Genomic DNA, 20,746 nt, shown 5'->3' with positions numbered 1-20,746 from the left:
CTTAACATGTTAGTATTGGGGGTGAGTTTGATCAGAAGCATAGACAGCTCTTAAGCCCAAGGGTTTAGGTTTTAAGAAGACATCACAAATGTCCCAAAATCTGATCAGATTGGTTAAAAGATATGAAATCTGTGACTGGGGTGGGGGGGGAGGGGAAAGGACTCCTGACCCCCTCGAAGGAGAAAGGCCCAGGGGTATGCTCCAACTATTAATTCAGCATCAGCTGCTCCCGCCCCCTCCCCCCTACATTTTTTTTTTTTTTGACCTGGAGCTCATCATTTAAGGCGTTCCCACTCCGGCCTGCAGAGCCTGTTACCAAACCGTCTCTGAGCTCCCCTCCCCCCGTGCCGCAAGATGAGAGAGCACATATCCTGCATTGCAGCAAGAGCGCAGGCGGACTGCATTGAAACCATCCTCAAGCTAAACAAAACCAGGCCTTTAAGGCAAAAAAAAGAAGAAACCGAAAAAAAAAGAATCGGGAAGGCGAGACCGCGGTATGTCCCGCTGTCCTTCAGTTAAGACGAACTGAAACTCATGTCACACCCCATCCGTGTCGAATGCGTTCGTAAACTATGTGCTAAGTAAATTGTTTGTGATTAGAAAACAAATAGTCCTGAATCTAAAACCCTAATCAAAATGGTGGAAGTCTTGAACCAAGCTTCTGCCACTGTAGTTTTTCCATCAAAAAAGTATTTGTTTGAGTGCAGCATTATTAGAATGGTAAGTTTTTCCCGGAAAGGTACCCCCAAATGATGGTTTCCCCCCATTAGCTGCAGTCATTAGAACTTCGAATCTATTGCAGGGATTTTTAAAATATTCGTTTCTTTTCTTCCTTTCTCTCTCTCTCTCTTCCTCTGTTTAATTTAAACCAAAGCTTTCCGCTCCTTAGAATTTACAAAACCGCTTATTTTCTAGTGGTGCATTGTTGGAGGAGGGAAAGCCAGTGCGAGAGGTTTTTGAGATCGCTATTCTTCTTCTATTGGAGCAAGCATCCAATAATTTGCAAGACCCGAAATGGTCTTGAACTGAGCAGGGCAGCTCCCGGGGTCAGCGCGGCCTCTGGGAATACCATTCATTCGCACAATTCCCGCTTGGTGTGCGCAGCATCTGCCGCGATCCCGCAGGACCACGCGCGGCCGCCTCGCACGGGCCGTTTGATTATAGGAGGGTTGCTTTTAGCTGTTGAGAGCTTTTTCTCTCCATCTCTGAATCCAGCGCTGCCCAAGAAACACTTAGAATTTTTTTTTAAGTCATCAAAGAAGAAAAAAGCTGGAGTAGGGGAAACAGATGAGCCCTACGTGTGCGTAAATGGCCCAGGTTGGGGCTGACTCCCGCGGCTTCTGAAGTGACCCTTCGCAAAGACTGAAGATTTCTCATTCCAGTAGCTGATTTTTCGTTTGGGGGTGGGGGTGGGAAGGGGTTGGCCTTTGGGTTTTATTCTTATGGGCAAATTCATTCTGAGCCCTTCCTTGAGGCCAAGTTAACCCTGTGCCCCGGAAAAACAAACAAACACGACCACAACCACAACAAAAGGCGTCTCCTCGAAGTGAGTCTAAATGTACGCGGCAAGTGTGGCGGCGGGACGTGGAGTCACACTTTTGTGCCTCTGTAATCTCAGGCGTCCATCTGGCCCCAGGCGCGCGCGGGGGCGGGGGGCACAGGCGGGGCGCGCGCACGTGTCCAGAAGCGCGGGCACGCGCGCCCGCTCTCCTTCAGATTCACCTTGACTGTAGGGGGCGGTTGAGGGGGGGACGGATGGGAATATCGTCTCCCCGGAACTCCTCTCCCCACCCTCAGCCGCCGTCCTCCCCAGATTACAACCTGAGGGTGGGGGGGTGGGGGGGATGGCTGCAAATGAGCTTCAGGTCGCCGCAGCTACCCGGCAGCCGCGCGCTCTCCGCAGTGATGTCAACCGCATCCGCCGCAGCGCCCCCGCCCCCACCCGGGCCTGGGCTGCACCGCGGCTCGCGGAAATCTCAGCTGGCGCCTCCCGCCCTGGTGCGAGGAGCAGAGGGCGTGCCCCGTGCCCTGTGCCCCCCACTCCATTTGCAAATGTCGGGGAGAAAGGGCGTGGACGACCAGCGGTTCCGTGGCAACTGGGGCGGAGGAAGGGGACGCAGGTTTAGGTTTGAAGCCCAGGCCTCTGAAAGCAGTCTTCCAGGAACCCGTGGAGCAGGAGTTGCGTTGAGCGGGCGGAGGGCATGGACCACTGCAGGTGCCGCGTGTGTGGGCACGGTGAAAGCGCGCCCTTCTCCCAGGACAGAAATGGATAAACGGAAGCGCGTGAGAGTGCGGGGGTGCGAATCACCTTTGCTTTCCCGCTCTTCCGAGCGCTCCCACCTCTCACTTTCCCCAAATCCGCATTTTCCTTGGCACTGCTCTTCCAGAGCAAGAAGGAGAGGGAGGTACCCGGGGGCAGTGAGAATGACGTGAGCTGGTGCAGAGAGGGGGTGGGGGGCTGCGGGCCGGGCTCTGTGGACAGCCTCGTAATCCTCTTGTTTTCGGTACAGTCAGCAGATGTGGCTTCTTTTAGCTGAATAATCCGTTAAAGGAATAATAATTTTTTTTAAAAAGGAGAGCTACCTCACCTAAAGAGGACAGTGAAAGAGATTAGAGCTTGGTAAGGATAAATTAAAAAGGCTCCAAATTCCCCCTGTCCCTCTCTGCCTTCCTCTCCACCAACACCCCCTCCCTCTTCCCCCTCTCTCCCTCCTCCTTCTTCTCTATCCCCTGCAATCCGCACTCGACGCGAGTTCACGCTAAGGGCTGGATTTCCAGACTGAACCGCAACTTGCGCTGCGCGTTATTATTATTCATCTGACGCTGCTGCCTCCACAACCTTTGCCTCCTGCGCTCCTTTCCTTCCCCCCGTCCGCTGCCGCCAGCAGTGCAGTCCCTCCGGCACGCATGCTCTGGTTCACCAAAGGGAGTTTCTGCATTTTTTATCACGTTCATGACCATCATCATGATGCTGCTTATCATGGTTAACATTTCCTCCTGCCAGGTGGAGCGACCACCAGCGCTTTCTCGCCGCCCACCCCTTTCCCCAGCGAAGGAAGCAGTTCTGGCTCGGCCCTGGCGGCCGCTCCCTAGATTCAGATTTCCTTCGCCTCTCCGCCTCCCACCCTCATTCATCTGCATGTGTATTATCTTGATCCTTTTTATTCCAGTAGATCAATTGCCTTTCGTTGGGCTGGCTGAAACGCGGAGGATTGAGACTCCTGAAAAAAGAAGAAAAAGATGAAGACCTTGTGTGGACACCCGGACAAAGCACCTTGGGCTCGGCGAGCAGGGTTCGTGCGGGAGCGCTAGCTACGGAACACAAGTCATCTTCGCCACCGAAGGGCCCGCGCCGCGTGATCACCTCCGACGGTATTCGGGATTTCATTTTATTTATCTCTTTTGGCATGCTTTAACAGTGTCATTGTCATTGTCGGGAGCGGTTGTTTTTGTTTTTTCCGTGAAGGGAAGCTGAACCGTGGAAGATCCAGGGGGCTTTCCTGTTCCCCTACCTCACCTTCGAGGTGAGCGGGATCGGCTAGCTGGAGGGGTATTGCGGTTCAGAAGGTTGTTTGGGGGGGTTGGTTGGTTTAAGGGTTTTTTGTGGATATTTTAGTTTGGTTTGGTCCCCCCCCCCCGCTCGGATCTGTAGGATGACAGGATGACTTTTGCTGGGGATGAGAATATGGGTCCCTGTGGATCCAGAGATGGTCTCTGAGAAATTGATGAGTCCATGTACATGCATAAGAAGGCGACAGAATGTGTGTAAACCAAGCGGCGAGATGAAGGAGGGTATGGAGGGATGGAGCTTAATATAATCTTATTGTCCGTTTGGCTTTGAGGACTCTCATCTTCTGTCCCTCTCCTCCTCTCTTTTATTTGACCTGGGGATCCAGCCACATTATACGCGACTGACCTTATAAATCTACGCCCACTCTACCAGGTAAAGCCCATTGACAGTAGGGTGGGGGGCGAGTAGAGAGTGGTAGGGGTGTTTCGAAGTCATTTTCTCCCTCTCCCTCTCTCTCCCCTCCCTCCTTCCTTCCCTCCCTCAGTCCCCCCCCCCCGCCACCCCTCCCTCGCTCCCCCGTCTCTCTTTCTCTTCCTCCGTCCCACCTCCCTCTCTCCCTCCCTCCCTCCCTGCTGCATTTTGCATGAGCTATCTAGGTCATTAGCATTTTAGCGTATGCAAGACTTGACAAAGCTGGTGAGGGGCCAGATGGGCCTCGCTCTTATGTTGTTTTTTTTTTTTTTCTTTTTTCTTTCCTTTTTCCCCTTCACCACTTGGGACCTGAGCTAAAGGACTGCAGCAGGCGAGTTCCGGGAGGCTGATTCCCCCAGATTCCGGCCCCGGACCGCTGCGGCTGGCCCCTGCGGCACACCCGGCCCCGGCTGCGCCTGGACTCAGCTATCTAGGTAAAGGCGGCGGCCGCGCTCCCTGCCCTGACAGCTGCCGCCGAGCCCTTGCTGCCCTCCTGGTTCCTTGTCCTCTTCTTCCCCCTCCTTGCCCCCCTCCGTTTCCTGGGCTGAGCTGAGGGCGAAATGGGTGGGTAGGATTTGCTGCACTGGGGCGAGGTGGGGTTGGTGGTGTTTTTTCATTGTCTGGAGCTGCAGGCGAGGCAAGGCGCAGAGCGAGGGGCGAGGGTACTCGGGTTAATTAACACGGGGGAGGATCCCCTCCGTCCCCCACTTCCACCCACACCCCCCAACCCTCCACCCCCTCCGCTTTGCAGGAAAAAGCCTGGATACGAAAGGATGAGGGAGAACAAAGAGCCTTTGGAAGACGTTGCTGTTATCTCATTGTCTGTGGCTGGGGGAGCTGCGGTAGGGAGGATGCTCTGGTCCTTTTCTCTCTGCACTCCTCCCACCGCCATCCCTCTCCCCGCTGTCAGCGCTCACGCGCACGCACTGCTTTTGATTTCTTTTTCCTCGTTTTCTTAGTCCATCTTCTCCTCCCTTCCTTTCTTTCTTCCCTCCTTCCTTCCTCAGGAGAAAGGCCTCTCTCTCCGTGTTCACAGCGGACCTTGATTTAAATGTCCATACAATTAAGGCACGCGGTGAATGCCAAGAATGGGGCTGGCTGAGCACCGTGTCCGCGAGGGCCGGCCAAGGAAGGAGCGACAGAGCCGAGGCGCCCTCCGCAGAGTTCAGCGCTGCGGCTCCGCGGCGGGAGGGGTCGCGGGCTCCCTCTGCCCGGGCTGTCCCCAACCTGAGCCCTTGAGGAGGGGAGGTGTGAAGCTTGTGAAAGACTAGACAGGGGCTCAGAGATGCAAACATGGAGACTTGGGGAGAGAAACAGAAGCTGATTCTGTGACCGAGGCACAGATCTGTGTATGCACAGATGCGTGGGGTGGAGAGGTGGGGGGTGTTGCCTGTGAGCGCATTGAGGAGTGCTCCTGTGTGCACTCTGGGCTCGGGGTGCATCATTTGTGGGTGGATCCCTTCCTCCGTGGCTGTGTTTTTGTTCTGGGTTTAGCTTTTGGTTTGCCCTTTTAAAATAATCTAGCATTTAAAAGACTAGCTGCCTGTGCCAGGGCCTGGACTCCTGACATATTGTGTTGGACTTGAGGGTTGTGGGATAACCCGTGGAAGGGAGGGAGGAGATGTCTGACACCCTTGCGGTAGAGCTGTAGGCACCTGACAGGCTTGAGGAAGTCACTGGGCTATGCAGGGAAGAAGGTACAAGCTCCTGGAGGGTTCACAGGCTCTTTCAAGGCTGAAGGCAAGGCCACGGCTTTAAGGAGTGCCTCACTTCCTCATTGCGGCTGTTACTGCAGTTTCAGGCAGAGATCCAGGAGATGCAGAGGAAGGGAGAGGCGCAATAGCCTGTGTGTACTGATGTGCCTTCCCTTCAGAAGGTAAAACAGAATGTGCACAGGGTGGGGGGTCTGGTGAAAGCCTATTATGAAAGAGGCAGTCAGGGATTGGAAAGGATTAAACCTCCCTCATCTTGAACTACCTGCGCTCCAAATCAAGCCTTCTCCCTTATCACTAGACCTAGAGCAGCAGCTGGTACTAGAAAACCCCCTCTTACTGCAATTATACCAGATCCCATCCCATCTCTATATCAACCCCCAGGGTGCAGTGGATGGTGGCAAAACCTAAACTCATTCATTTCCAAGTGGAGAAAATGGAGGAGGGGCAGGTCCCTGCAGTAGACAGAGATGAAGCAGGAGAAAGGAGGCCAAGCACTGGATCTTCCTTCCCAGGGAGGCTATTGCATTCCTTCCCCACCCAGGACAGAAGCCTGTATTTGCAAGCCCAAGGCCTTAGGGATGTTTAGGAGAGTATATTGAAGGATCTGTATTCTCAGTTTAGTTTGATTCCTGATACAATAATCAAAGGCCTAAAATAGTCTCAGTTGCAGCTTACTCAGGACCTCTTTCCTTTCCAAAGCCTCAGTTTAGCCCACTAAATAAGTATTTAATGATACCATGGATCAATATCCCATCCCCACTCTTCTCTCTGACCTAATTTACCTCAAAAATATTTATTGGGTAGCTTCTATGTGCCAGTTATTGTGTAATTATTATATTTTACGTTCTTCATTCGCCCCCCTAAGAAGATGCTTGAAGTCAGTAAGGCTGAGGTTAAATGTGCCGCACCCCATCTAGCCACTCCCAGAACCTTCTCTGGGTCTGCTGAAATGTGCCATGACTTGCTTACCACTGCAGAAAGAAGGATGCAGTATACATCATGCACACTGCAGGCATTAGACTCCCCCTCAAGTCCCAGAAGACAAAATTGGCTGTAGAACAGAAAGCGAAAGCAGCTTCTCTCACCCTTAGCAAAGGCTATCCTAAGAGGCACCGACAGTCACTGCCTCTAAAATATACCCCCCTTGTAAACAATGCCCTCCTGAGGTTCTTAAAATGGAGAGCAGACCGTGTGCTTCGCCTTATTCGGATGTAAATCCCCTTTACCTCTCGCCTCTCTTCGGGGAGAAGGGTGCTCTGGAGTTCTTTTACATATGGTTTAAGCGTCTGATGACCAAACCCACTGCCCCACAATTGTTCACATTAGTCAGCCTCCTCTTAGTAATTGCTTTCCCTTAGTTTCTTCAGACATTGATGGACCCTTCACTGATGTGTCCTCCAGTAAAATCTCCAGATGTCTCCCCGTGTAATGCCCATTTTAGGTGGAAGTGTAGCACACTTCTCCCTGAGCGCTTAAACCACAGGCACCATGGACAAGGCCTGTCGAGATAATCTAGGGTGGGAGGGGCAGTTTTTGTGCTTTTTTTTCTTTTTTTTTTTTTTAACTTACGTAAAATCTTGTTCCAGAAAGCTTTATGTGTGGGAGTATTCTGGGTTGCTGGGTCTGTGTACATCAGTGTGAGTATTTTCCTGTCTTCACAAGGTCTCATTACAAAATGTGTTTTCATGTGGGACCTTAATGGCCGAAAATGGCAGAAAGATGAATGGACCACTCTGCCCCTTGCGTAATTTTGAGGCTCCTTCTGTGTTCACTAAGGTATGTGGGGTAAAGGGCAGTCCTAGCTTTTCCCCTTCCTCTCTATTTGGGCCCTATTTATGTCCAGCAGTATTTATGCAAGAAAACTTCTTATGGAGTCTGCTCCTTCAAAGCATTTCTTTAACTCCCAACATGATCTTCTCCCCTATCCATCTATTTAAGCCCCTATAAATATATTTTATGGCTTAAAAGAAGGGCAAATATTCTGTAAATGTTATTTTATTTCATTTCATCTCAGATTTTAAAAGAATATTTTAAATTATTAATATTTTAAAAATAAATATAAATATAAAATGGACGAGTTGAAGGAAGTGCTGACTAAACAGTTAAGATACCCATCTGCTTGCACACATCATGGTCACTACAGTCATGTGTCTTGAGTTTCTACCAAGCTCATATATTTCTTAGGGTAACTGTACCAGGTACTTTAAAATTGATTTAGAAATACTTCAAAAAAAAATTGGCAATATTCTTATTTCCCCTGCCAGAGACAGTCCAAATTTCTGTTTTAAATGGAAAAGAATTGATCCTTTAACAGAGGCAAAGGTAAATTCCTTTAAGTTCCTTCTATTACCAAAGGGGAGAGGGGGAGCTTCTGTTAATGCATGAACAGCCTTAGCATGAGAAATAAATATTTGGGGGAGGGGAATGACCTCAGCAGGCATACGCCCATAAACACAAATATATACATACATTTTCTCACATAACCACATCCATGGTTAATATTTATAGGAAGGCATTTAACCACCAAAAAAAAATCCATCCATCCATACTGTCTCCACAGGGAAATAATCTTATCTTTCTCTCTATTGAACTTACATAATGCTCCCCCCACACACACACACTCTTTTTCTAGCCTTAGAATAGAGTCCTGGGGGGGGGGGGGGCAGCTGCAAAGCGTTCTCCCTAGGACAGATGGAGCCTCCCCTTCCTCATCTACTCTGTGGGTGGTTTTAGAGCCCCATGAGTCAACATGGGCTGACTGAGGGGTTGTGCTGGTTGTGTGTGTGTTTGAGGTTTGACTGGCTGACTCACAGGGATGAGTATGTCAATAATAACAACGATGAGAATTATGATAACTAATAAAGATTTGTTTTTCTTCCAAGTCCCATCTACAGTTCTTTCCTTGGGTGTTTTTGCCAAATCTCAGTCAATTGTACTTCAGTTAAGAAAGAAGAAAACTTAATTGCATCTATGTAGAGACAGAATAAGGAAAAGGACTTCAAATGGGATTTTTTGGGAGGCAATACCGCTGTTTTGTTGCCACAGTAGGTGGGTGTGTGTTAGGGAGGGAAGATCTGCAAGCCCCATACTTAGGTGGCGTGGAAAAAAATTTTAGCAGGCCTTATTGAGAGCAAGAAATGCTACAGGTCAGAAATGGGGTACCAGCAAATTCTCAGTAGGTTCATCTCATTTTCTTTTCCTGTCTCCCTTTTGTCTTAAAATGGAAACATTCCGAAGAAATGAGGGCCTGGGTCACGACTGCAGAAGCCCGTAAAATAAATCTTGAGAATAAATAGGTGCTCTCTCTTCTCCAAATTAAAGTGTGTGTGTGTGTGTGGGGGGGTATTTAAAATTTAAATCTAATCTATGTGTTGTTTGAATATATGCAAAATATTGAGACCTAGGACCACGGAGGCAATATTTTTGCTGGAAGTTCATTTTTCTCCTTCGTGTAACGTTTTCAAGACAGTTTTTCACCAAGAGGCGGGCGAGACTGCTGGTGCTTTCCGGGTGCGGCGGCTTTGCCGGGCTCGGCCTGGGCGGTCGCCGGGGCCCGGGGCTTTCCCCGCTGCAGCGAAGTGCAAGCCTCGCGCTACCGCCCGGGTGCCCTTTTGCATCGCTTCCTCGGGACCTGCTTTCCAACGTGATTGAGGCTTTTTCTTATTACCCGAGACATCTAAATTGAGAAAGACAAGTATTAACAAACGCTGGTTTTCTTTTCTTTTTTTTTTTTTTTTTGTCCTCCCGTTTCCCCAGCTTTTTTGTTGTTCTTCTTGTTGTTTTCTCGATTCACGAAGATTTGGGGTCAGAGGACGGATGAGGATTCCGCAATTGCCGGAGCTTTGGGCTAATTCGAGGTGCCGGTTGAGACGAGATTAGTTTTCAGACCAATTCCAGGGTGCGCCACAGGCCGAGATCCAAAGGTTCCGCGTGTCCCCGGCGGGCGCGAGGTCCACGGAGAGCACCCGGCTCAGGGGCCGTGGCGGGGCCTCCAGCCCGCCCGGCGCGCTCCTGCCTTTCTCCCTTTTCCGCCCACCTCCGGTCCCTCTATTTCGCTCTAGCGTCCTATGGACACCCGACGGCCAGAGTTAGAAATGATCCCCAAAGCCGGGTAGGAGTGGGGGCGAGTAAGGGCAGCATCTTCGGCTTCGAAGAACGGGACCTGCCAAATCATAAGACTTCTCAGAAGGAAAGGTCACCTCCCCTCACCATCCCCGCGCAGCTCCGAGCCGCAGGCCTCGGGCCTAGACTCCGAGAGCACCCTGCACTTCCCTTGCCTGGGGAGGGCCAAGGGGTTCGGTTCCCGCCGGTCCCTCTGTCCCCAGCAGCTTCTTCCGGGCCTCCTTTCCGTCCACTCCCAGACCTCCGGCCTAAACTGAAACCCCGGGGCCTCAGAGTGTGCGGGAAAGAGAAACAGGCGAGCGCAGCAGGAGAGGAGCCGGGCTAGGCGGGCCGCTGGGGAGAGGAACTTGCCCTGCAGAGATCACTTCTTGGCCCCTCCCTTGGCTTTCCATCAGCCAAGCGCGGGTGAAAGAGCGTCAGGGGTTGGATTTTTTTTTTTAGGCGGGGGGTTGGGGGACAGTCCATCCTCACGACTCTCTTTCCGCCTGCCCAGCCAACCCCTGTCCTCCATGCCCACCATGCGGTTCCAAGGGACAGGACAGCTTCCCCAGTACCCAGTACCTTCGCCGACTCCCGGTGACCCGTCCTCTGCTATCCCCAAATACCCTCCCTCCCCCACCCCCACAACGCCCTCTGAAGAAGCCACACACACACACACACAAATCCTCAAACCAGAAGGAAAACAAACACATTTTCTCCTGCAGCCTTAGTCAGCCCTAGTCCCAGATCCTACGCCAGAGGGAATGGAGCCGCTTGGAAACTCCTAGGTCCTAGGTCTCATTATTTTGTATATGCTCAAGCAACACATCGATTGTACTTAAATTTTAAATAACCCCTTCTCACGCTTTAATTTTGAAACGAATGGAGAGCAGCAGAGATGCTTTTTCTGTCCACTTGCGCCACTTTACCTCGGTCCCTTCTAAGGCAGAAAGAGATGCAGCCAATTCCCATCGACTGGGCATGCGTTCTTTTTTAAAAAAAAAAAGAACTGAAATGTCTTCCTTTCCTTGCTGTTTTGGGCCCTCCTGACTCCGGCCCAGGGTGCACTGAGGTTAACAGGGCAGTGCCCCGAAATAACCTTCAGAGCCACCCCTCCGCGCCCCCCACCCCCACCCCAGTCTCAAGGTCATGTGCATGAGGAAAGGGGGCCTGGTCAGCCCGTAGAGGCCCAGAATGTGCCTGATAAAGAGTGTGCCACCCAAAGCTTCTGAAATACACAGGATGGGACACCTGGGCTTCATGGGGGGTGGGGGGGCGTCGCTTCACCCCCCTCCCGCACTTACACGGATTGATGTGGCAATATTTATTCCCATTTAATTGAGACACTGGTTTAATTTCAGATTGTTTCAGTTTAGGGCCCAATGGGGTTTTCTGCAGTTCTTTTCCCCAGTGCCTCTACAGAAACTAATTGCTGTTAATATCCAATTTTGGCTTTATTATTCGTTAGCCAATTATGTATCCCATAGCCCAGGCCCCTTGCTGCTCACTGCCTCTGCTGGAATCAGCGAACGTTATGCCTGGCTGTTGCTTTTTTTTCCCTTTGCCTCTATTCAAACTCTCTCCCCCACCCCAGATGATTTATTTGGCACATCAGTCATTTTGTTTGTTTCTTAGCCCTGCGCTAGCCAAGTTGGGGGAGATTTCTTTAAGGCTTTTCCCCCTTTGGAGGGAAATGTCTTCTTTGCAGTTAAAGGAAATAGTTTCCATTTTTTTTTAAAAAAAAAAAAAAAGAAGAAGAAAATGTACGTGGGTTTTTTTTTTTGCTTTATTTTTTTCCCCACTCTTTCCTCCCTCTGAGCTTTCTTTTTCTGCAGCCATTTTTGTAGTAGCATTTTTTTCAGTCTAAAGAAAGTGCCGCACATCGGGATCCGGGAGCCCCCTGCCCACTCCCCTCCTCTCTTCCCCAGTAATCCGAGCGCAGCCCACCTTAAATCTACTGCACATACTTAACACCAGGGACTCAAATAGAGGACCTGACGACATCATTTCACATTTCTAGGAGGGAAACTCGAAAAAGCTATTTGGGAGAGGCACCATTTTCAGAACCCAGGAGGGAAGCTCTCACCTCCTCCCCCACAGCTGCCGGGGAAACGGCTCCTGTCTCTCACCACAGGCTCCTTCCTGCTTTCCTCTTTGCCATGCAGAGCCGGCGCAACTGGGGGTAAAAGCCTTTTTTTTTTTTTTAAGGTATTCTTTTTGTGTGGTCTGGCTTCACTTATACACGGAAACAAGCACTTCCCATTACTGATACACTGGAAACAGGAAAATAAAAGTAAAAATTCTAACAGCAGGAAGATCATCCTTCCTATGCCTCTCCTCCTCCCCCCCCCCCCATTTTCAAATAATACTTTAGATGCTGTAATGCACCCTAACATCTATCTCTTGCAGTTCTTGGGTAACTCTGTACAGTGACAGTATCAGAATCGAATGGAGAGAAAACCAAACAGAGCAGCTGGCTTCAGCTGAGGCTCCCCCCCACCCAACCCCCCACCCCCCACCCCCCATAGCCGCCTGGAGGCTCGGGCCGTTCTAATGAAGCCAGGCTGGAGGCTTTTAAGAAGACCTGGGAATCCTGTGGTCAGGTTTTTCGTAGGGGGGAGTGGGTGGTGAGCGTTGTGTAAGTTGGGACATTGTTGAGAAGATGCCTTACACATAAGGCTCAATAAATACCATCCAAATTGGATGTAATTAAATTAGCAGCAGCTGTCCTTCTGCTTTTCCTGCAGAAAAGCTACAATTATGCATTAAGGACCCTTGGGCAACAGATAGATAGAATGGCATTATAGGGAAGGAAGGAACTTGGAAATGTTTCTGGTTCAATCCATCCCCTCTCCTTATCCCCTGCTTAAATTTTCCCAAACATGTGGAGTTTTATTTTCAAATAGGTCACTCATAGTAAAGAGAGTACGTGACCATGCTTCAGCCCTAGATGTAATTTCTAATGAAATTTCTTCGTTAGAACCCTTCCATTTGCCTTTTAAAACATTTCTTTTACTTTCTAGTGGCCCTTATTCTCAAATATCCCCCTTTCCCACTCCAATTCACGTCTCATTCAAAGACTTCTTCAGTTGTGTATGCCTCTAAAAATAATAATCATAATAATCAACTTCTATTTCCTTCTACTCTCCTCCCCCCACCCCGTAGCCCTTTGAAAAACATCTAAGTTCAAGGGAGGTTAAGAGAAAAGCAGTAAGGTCAAACCATTTCACACTTATACATGAATTGCTTTAAACAATCTCTTAACTTTCCCAGAGATATTACATTTTAGAAGAATGATTTACGTAACAAGTGAAATGCCAAAGGAGTTTCTTGTAAAGGCACCCAGAAGTAGGAATTCAGAATGCATCAACTTCACTTTTTATAGCATCATCACACTTCCATTCCAAGCACATTGATGGGTATCCTTTCAACACATATATAGGACACAGTTTAAAGGGAAACAAATTTACAGAAAGAATCCAAAATTAATTCTCTGCCTCTCCATGCTCTTGCATTATACTTATATGAACTGAAGGCAGATAGGATCATCCTACAGAGATACCTGTGATTTTTGCATGATGAACAGGTATAAGTGGAGGTTAAAATCACAGTTCTAGTTTGCTAGCTCCCAGAATGCAACACACCAGAGATGGATTGGCTTTTAATAAAAGGGGATTTATTTTGTTAGTCCTTCAGAGGAAAAGCATCTAACTTTCAACTGAGGTTCTTTCTTACGTGGGAAGGCACAGGATGGTCTCTGCTGGCCTTCTCTCCAGGCCTCTGGGTTCCAACAACTTTCCCCGGGGTGATTCCTTTCTGCATCTCCAAAGGCCTGGGCTGAGATGAGGTATGCTGAGCTGCTTGGGCTGTGTTACCTTGTGCTCTCTCATTTAAGCGCCAGCCAATTAAATCAAACATCATTCATTGCAGCAGGCATGCCTCCTAGCTGGCTGCAGATGTAATCAGCAGCAGATGAGGTTCACGTACCATTGGCTCATGTCCGCAGCAACAGAACTAGGTGCCTTCACCTGGCCAAGATGACAACTGAATCTAACTACCACATGTCCACCCCTTGTCAACTTGGCAACTACACACATCGCCTTAAACAATATTAAAGTGCAAAAAATTCTCTTCTGGCTGTGGACCTGTGAATCTCAAAACAAGTTGTCTGGTGCCAATATGCAAAAGAGGATATTCACAGGATATAGGTTTTCATTTCCATAGGGAGAAATCGGAAGAAACACAGATGTAAAACCTGCAGGGCAAGCACCATGGGATTTCAAAGTCTGAAAGTCATTCATCCTTCGGTTTTTGAAAGTGGCAGTCCCACCCTTTCCAAGGGCCTATGCAGTGGCCCGCCTCTTTCCAAATCAACCTCAGGGAACATTAAGGAGACCACCTTTCTCTCAGCTCCACTCTCTCCAGGCATCAGGGCCACCCCTGGGTTCTTTGCCATTTCTGGGGCACATGCTCAACCCCTCCATGTGGTGGCAGCCAGGCTCCCTCCAGTCCCCAAGGAGCGTGCTGTACCTTTTCCAAGGCCTGAGGCTGCACAACTCTTCCACTGCAGTGAAATGGGAAACTCATCCTCTGCCCTCAGGCAAACTCACCCTTTCCATGTGTGTGGGTAGGTCCACTCTCCTGGCCGAGGTTTCTTGGCTTCAGACCCAAGCGTCCGTGGTTCTCACTCTGCAAACTCCAATTTGTCCCCTTTGTGTCCTCCTTTGTCCAGATTGGCAGGGGTTCCATTTACACCAACAGTCTCTTCTAGCACTCCAGAACTTCTCCATCATTCTCTTCAAAGTTCCTCCAAAATCTTCCCCTTAGCCATCCAAAAAAGAGCTCTAATATATCTGGTATTTGCAAACTGCAGCAGCACCCCACTCTCCAGTACCAAATCTGTTCTAGTTTGCTAGCTGCCGGAATGCAACATACCAGAGACAGATTGGCTTTCAACAGAAGGGGATTTATTTAGTTGATGTATAGTTCTTCAGAGGAAAGGCAGCTAACTTTCAACTGAGGTTCTTTCTTACGTGGGAAGGCACAGGATGATCTCTGCTGACCTTCTCTCCAGGCCTCTGGGTTCCAACAGCTTTCCCTGGGGTGATTTGTTTCTGCATCTCCAAAGGCCTGGGCTGAACTGCGAGTGCTGAGATGAGGTATGTTATGAGCTGCTTGGGCTGTACTACCTTGTGCTCTCTCATTTAAGCACCAGCCAATTAAGTCAAACATCGTTCATTGCAGCAGGCACACCTCCTAGCTGACTGCAGATGTAAATCAGCAACAGATGAGGTTCACGTACCATTGGCTCATGTCCACAGCAACAGAACTAGGTGCCTTCACCTGGCCAAGTTGACAATGGCTCTAACTACCACAGCCACCAAGTTTTAGCAAATTTGAAGCCTGCCCTTTCATGTTACTTTGCATAATTGTGAATTCTGATATCAAGGTTTCAACAAAGGATATTTAATTAATTCTTTGATTAAATACTGGCACAGTGAGCCCAATTCACCCCAGCTACCCGAAGTAGACTCAGGTCTAGTCCCAGACAAAAGTAGGAAATGGGCGAAGCTTGATTTCGGCACTTGCCAGAATTGATTTTGCTTACTCTCCTTTCCTCAGTCAGCTCTTCTTTTATCAAACTAGAACCCTCTCATCCTAATACAAAAATCAAAGTCTGCCTGTCCTGTGTCTCATTCCCACAGCTACCTATGTACCTGTGTATCAAACAATTGTAAAGCCAGGACTCATGAGCAAGTTATTATAGGGCAAGAAGCAAACATTTATGACGTTTTCAGTGAGAAATCCACAAATACAGCAGCTGCCTTCCCAGGTCCCCATCAGCCTCTTGGAAAATTTTGACTTGGAAAATGTCAAATGTCCTTCTCCTCTTTCTATTTTCCCCCTTCTACCTCAGCATCTTGCCACCTTCACATGAACAATTAATCAATAGGAACAGCATAAGATAAAACGCTAGTGGCATGAGCTTTCTCCCAACGCAGAGTGCATCCCTATTGTGTTAAGCTTGTCTTATCCAATTTCTGAATCACTCTTCATACTATTGACTAAAAACTATCCAAGACAACATTTGGGACTTTTAAATTCTACTTAATTTAAATGTAAAATGGATACTGTATTCAGTAATAGGAAAATTTTTAAGAATTGTTGGGACTAACTTGTGTATGTGATTTACTTTTTCAACTATGAAAGTTAAATACAAATCAAGTATTTCTGATGAAAATGTAGCGTCTAAATTGAAATGCGCCATAAGTGTAGACTATACATCAGATTTTGAAGATGTAAAAGGTTGTTAAACACCTCAATAGTTTTTATATTGATTACATGTTGAAATCATAATATTTTGGGTATAGTGTACCAGGACCATCTTCGTGATTCTCCCCACTGTAATTCTAGGAGCACTTTAGGAATCTCCAAGCTTATTTTGCTGTGTGTATGTATGTAAGGAGTGGGATTAACAAGGCTTTTGTGGAGAGTTTTTCTTGGAAGCAATAACATCTGTGCAGCAGGAATGACAGGGTTGATACGGTCACACTAGTGACGGATGTGTGTTCCAATACAAAGATTAAATTCGTATGAGAGAAACAGACTTGAGTGTGGAACATATTCCTAAATTTAATCCTATGCTTGTTTCTCTTACTGTTAATTACAAACCTTCTCAGCCACCCCTATATTCACTTTTTCAACAAATATTTATTGAAACCTTATGTTTCAAATGCTCATATAGACTAAGAGAGATTTGTGGCTGAATAAGACTCACTCCCTGCCCTCCATGAGCTCACAGTTCAGTAGAGAAGATAAGGCAAATACATAAACAATTATGACAAAGCAAAATATGACCGGTGGCATGCAAGAGAGATAATCAAAATGATAGAAGACTTCAAAATGAAAGAGATTTCTTTCCAACAAGAGGACGAGGGAACATCAGGATTTGGAGTGGGGTGGGGGTCAGGGAGGAGAGCATCCTAAGGAGGAGGATTAGCATGAGCACCGTCACAGAGGTGAGGAAGGTTTGCAGGTCTAAGTGTAGGTATAATGACAGTAAATCAGAAAGAAAGTTTGGTGCCACATTGCATGTGGGAAAAGGGTTTCCCTAAATGATCCGATCTTGTAAACTATCTTCCACCCAAAGATTCATTCTAGTGTAAAAAGCCTTCATTTTCTGAAATCCCCAATGGAGTGGAACTCATAGCTATTGGACTTTCTACACTGCCAGAGCACTTTCTGGAAACATCGTTTACTTTGCTGGAATCATGGGAAACTTGCTCATTTGCTTCCTGGAAAGATTGTGTCTTTCCCTTTGATGCAGTTCTAGTTAGCTAGCTGCTGGAATGCAATATACGAGAAAAGGAATGCTTTTAAAAAGGGGAGTTAAATAAGTTGCTAGTTTACAGTTCTAAGTTCATAAAAAATGTCCAAATTAAAGCAAGGATTTAGAAATGTCCAATCTAAGGCAACAAGGAAAAATACCTTGGTTCCAGAAGGCCAATGACATTTAGGATTTCTCTCTCAACTGGAAAGGCATGTGGCAAACATGGCAATGTCCTCTACCTTTCTCTCCAGTCCTCTTCCTTCATGAAGCTCCCCCAGGGGTGTTCTCCTTCATCTCCAAAGGCCACTGATTGGTGGATTCTGTAGTTCTCACGTCTCTGCTGCTCTCATCATTCTTGTCTGCTCTGTTGCTCGCCCATCATTCTCAAGCTTTCTCCAAAATGCTTCCTTATTTAAAGCATTCCAGTAAAGTAATCAAGTCCCACCTGGAATAGATGGAGTCATAGCTCCCTCTACTCAAAAGTTCATACCCACAACTGTGTAAGTCACATCTCTGTGGAGATAAGCCAATCAAGTTTCCAACATACGTTATTGAATAGGGATTAAAGGAAATCTTAATCTTGCTCCCACAAGATTGATAAGGATTAAAACATGGCTTTTCTAGGGTGCATAAATCCTTTCAAACCAGCAGAGATTGGGTATCTGGAAGCAGGTACATAGAATGCCTTGAAACCAAAGCACTGTCCTCAAGAGTGAAAGCTATAAGCTTCTTAAACCTTATCCATGTGTGAGCTCTGACATCAGCACTTTCACAAATACTGAGGCAATGTTGACATATGGGAGGGCACCAGTATGCCCTTACCCACCAGTGGATGAAGATTTGCTATCCTAAGTTTATATCTGGTGATGCTCTGGTCACCTGCATGTCCACTGACCATGATGTGTCCCCCTTCTACCTCACTGTATTTGCTCAAACCTTCAAACCTCTTTCCACTTTGTTTGGGTCTCTGAAACCCTTCCTACATTTTGCCTACCTCCAGCTCCTGAGAACTAGGCTTGACCTCCAGAAGACTCCTACTCCAAATCTGATAAACCACTTAAAACAACCATAGCTTCACATACCTGACTCTGAGTTTCAACATATTATTCAGAACTTTTGGAATTTCAAGTGACAGAAATCTGATCCAAACCAGTTTAAATGCTAAGGAGAATGTGTTGTCTCAAGCAACCCTGTTTAAGAATCTGACTATACCTTGGAGACAGCTGGAAACAAGAACCCAAACATATTTGTCTGAGTTTCTTTCCTCTGCTCCTCTTTGCACACATTTAATTTTTCTTTCTTCTGCAAACTGGCCTCTACATCTTAGGTCCACACAGCAAGAAACATGGCCATTGATATTTCCCTGACTTTATATTTTATAGCCCACCTTAGAGCAGGTGCTCAACCCTGAGACAATCACCTTGACCAATGGAATGAATACCCCAACTGATCAAGTAACAGTTAGGTGTTGTGAGGGTTAAGTTCATGTGTCAACATGAGCAGGAATGGTATCCAGTTGTTTGGTCATGAAAGCACTGGCCTGCTTGTTACTAAAAGAATATTTCATGGAATTAAATCATCAGTAAGTTAATTACATCTATGGCTGAGTTCATCTACAATGAATATATATATATGTATATATTGACAAAGGACACAACACTGGAAGGCCTTCAGGTAATTCCTGCCTGACTTCTCAGGTCAGATTTTTGGTAATACATATATATATATATAATGCAAATACTATGAGAGTATTTATATATCCTGTCAGTTCTGTTTCCCTAGAGAACCCTGACTAATACAGGTGTATTCATGGAACTCCCAAGATAACTATAGGTAGGAGGTAACTATAGAGAGAAAAAGGTGCTGGCCAGGGAATGCCATTCACAGCCACCAATATCCTATGAATGGGACCCTTGGATTTCTGCAATGCACAAACCATGTAATGGAGGTCCTGGTGGAATATTTTATTTTGGACTCAAACCCATGAGATTAACATCTTCCTCCCACATCTTCCTTTCTCAGAAGACATCTACAACTGAGTCCATCATGTCTTCTTGAATCCTGTGGCTTGAAATGTTGACCATTTCTCCTAATGCTGGTGCCAAGGTCCTAGCATGCTTTATAGTCCAGGTTTTTGTTTATGACAAAAGCTGGTTGTAAAGACCCACAAATTGTTTTAATAATTTTTACAAACTCTAGAACATTTGGTGCTTTTCACAACACCACACTACTTCTGTCTTACCATGCTGCTTCTTTCCCTAGTGAGTCACCAATATTTCTTCTATAATCCCTAGAAAAGGAAAAAGAGGGGGCTGGGAGGAAGAATACCAGAAATGCCTATTCTCTCCTCTCCAAGGAGTTCCTAGACAAAGGACAATTTGGGAACTAAAAGAAATCTTTATGGGGGAACACTGCTTCCAAATCTCACTAATTCTGGATCTAATTCTCCCTTGTAGGACAGTTGCTGAATTACTGGCACACACACACCCATACTGTCTGTTTTCCATCGTCTCATACTAATAAAGATGCCAAATCTGAAAAGTCTTTGAGACCCTATCCTTAATCCAATTAAACCCTGATAAAGCAACTAGATTTAGGAATGATGGAGAGGTGAAGAGGTTAATAGCAGACAGAAACTCCACTGACAAGCTAAATTAGCCTTGCCCACCTCAGGAGAAAAGTTAAAAGTAGATTACTAAAATTGCTGTTGGTGATTAACATTTGCTCAAAATTCTAAGTAGCTGAATTTTTCTGCAAGTTAAACATTAACCTGTGGAAAGAGGGCCAGTAGCTATGGGGAGAGGAGTGTGATGAAGAAAACAGAAAGACTAACCAGTTGGGCTGATGCCTTCTTCCCAAGGCAGTCAAACCAAGAAGATTGAGGATCAATTCCCCATTCACCCTGTTTCTTTCTTGATCAGGAAAGACTGAAAATTTAATATCTCCATTCAAAGAGAAGCTCTGTTCCAGGGTGAGAACGGAAGGAAGGAGGCAGCTACTAAAAATCTGACCTTAAGAAGCCAGGCAGGAATTACCTGAAAGCCTTCCAGTGTTGTGTCCTTTGTCAATCTGTCTGTGGGATAGATTTGTTCTGATGCAACAAGTAGCTAACATTGTGGGAAAACACTATCTCTACCCAATATTTTGGGGCAAATAAACCTCTGGGCTTTCCTTAACATCCTTTGGTAGAAGCTTCATTTACCATGATTTAGAGTAGAAAGATCATGTGTGTATGTGTGTGTGATTATTTGTAAATATTGCTAATAGGGATGTCAGTATGGATATAATTGCATTCTTTCAACCAAATAGTGACTTGCAACATTAAGGCACTGATCTAGGCATTGGGTAGGAAACAAAAATTTAACATGGATCCCACCTTGTTAGGAACTTAAAATTACAGGAAGGAAAAGACATATAAATGGCTTAAAACATAGTAGAATGGTAACTTTGGTAGAGATAATGTTAAAGGGTCACGTAGTTTCAAATGAGACTTCACATAAAAGGTGGTACTGAGCTAAGCTTTAAGGGATATATGAATTTCAATATGAAAAGAAGAGAAAGAGGGATATTAGAGTCAGAAGGTAGAACCTGAAAGGGCCAAAGGCAGTGAAGTTTCCA

Source organism: Tamandua tetradactyla, chromosome 3, assembly GCF_023851605.1.
Source record: "Tamandua tetradactyla isolate mTamTet1 chromosome 3, mTamTet1.pri, whole genome shotgun sequence".
In the NCBI taxonomy this organism is placed as follows: Eukaryota; Metazoa; Chordata; class Mammalia; order Pilosa; family Myrmecophagidae; genus Tamandua; species Tamandua tetradactyla.
The sequence above is the reverse complement of the archived record's forward strand: the minus strand, read 5'-3'. Positions refer to the sequence as shown.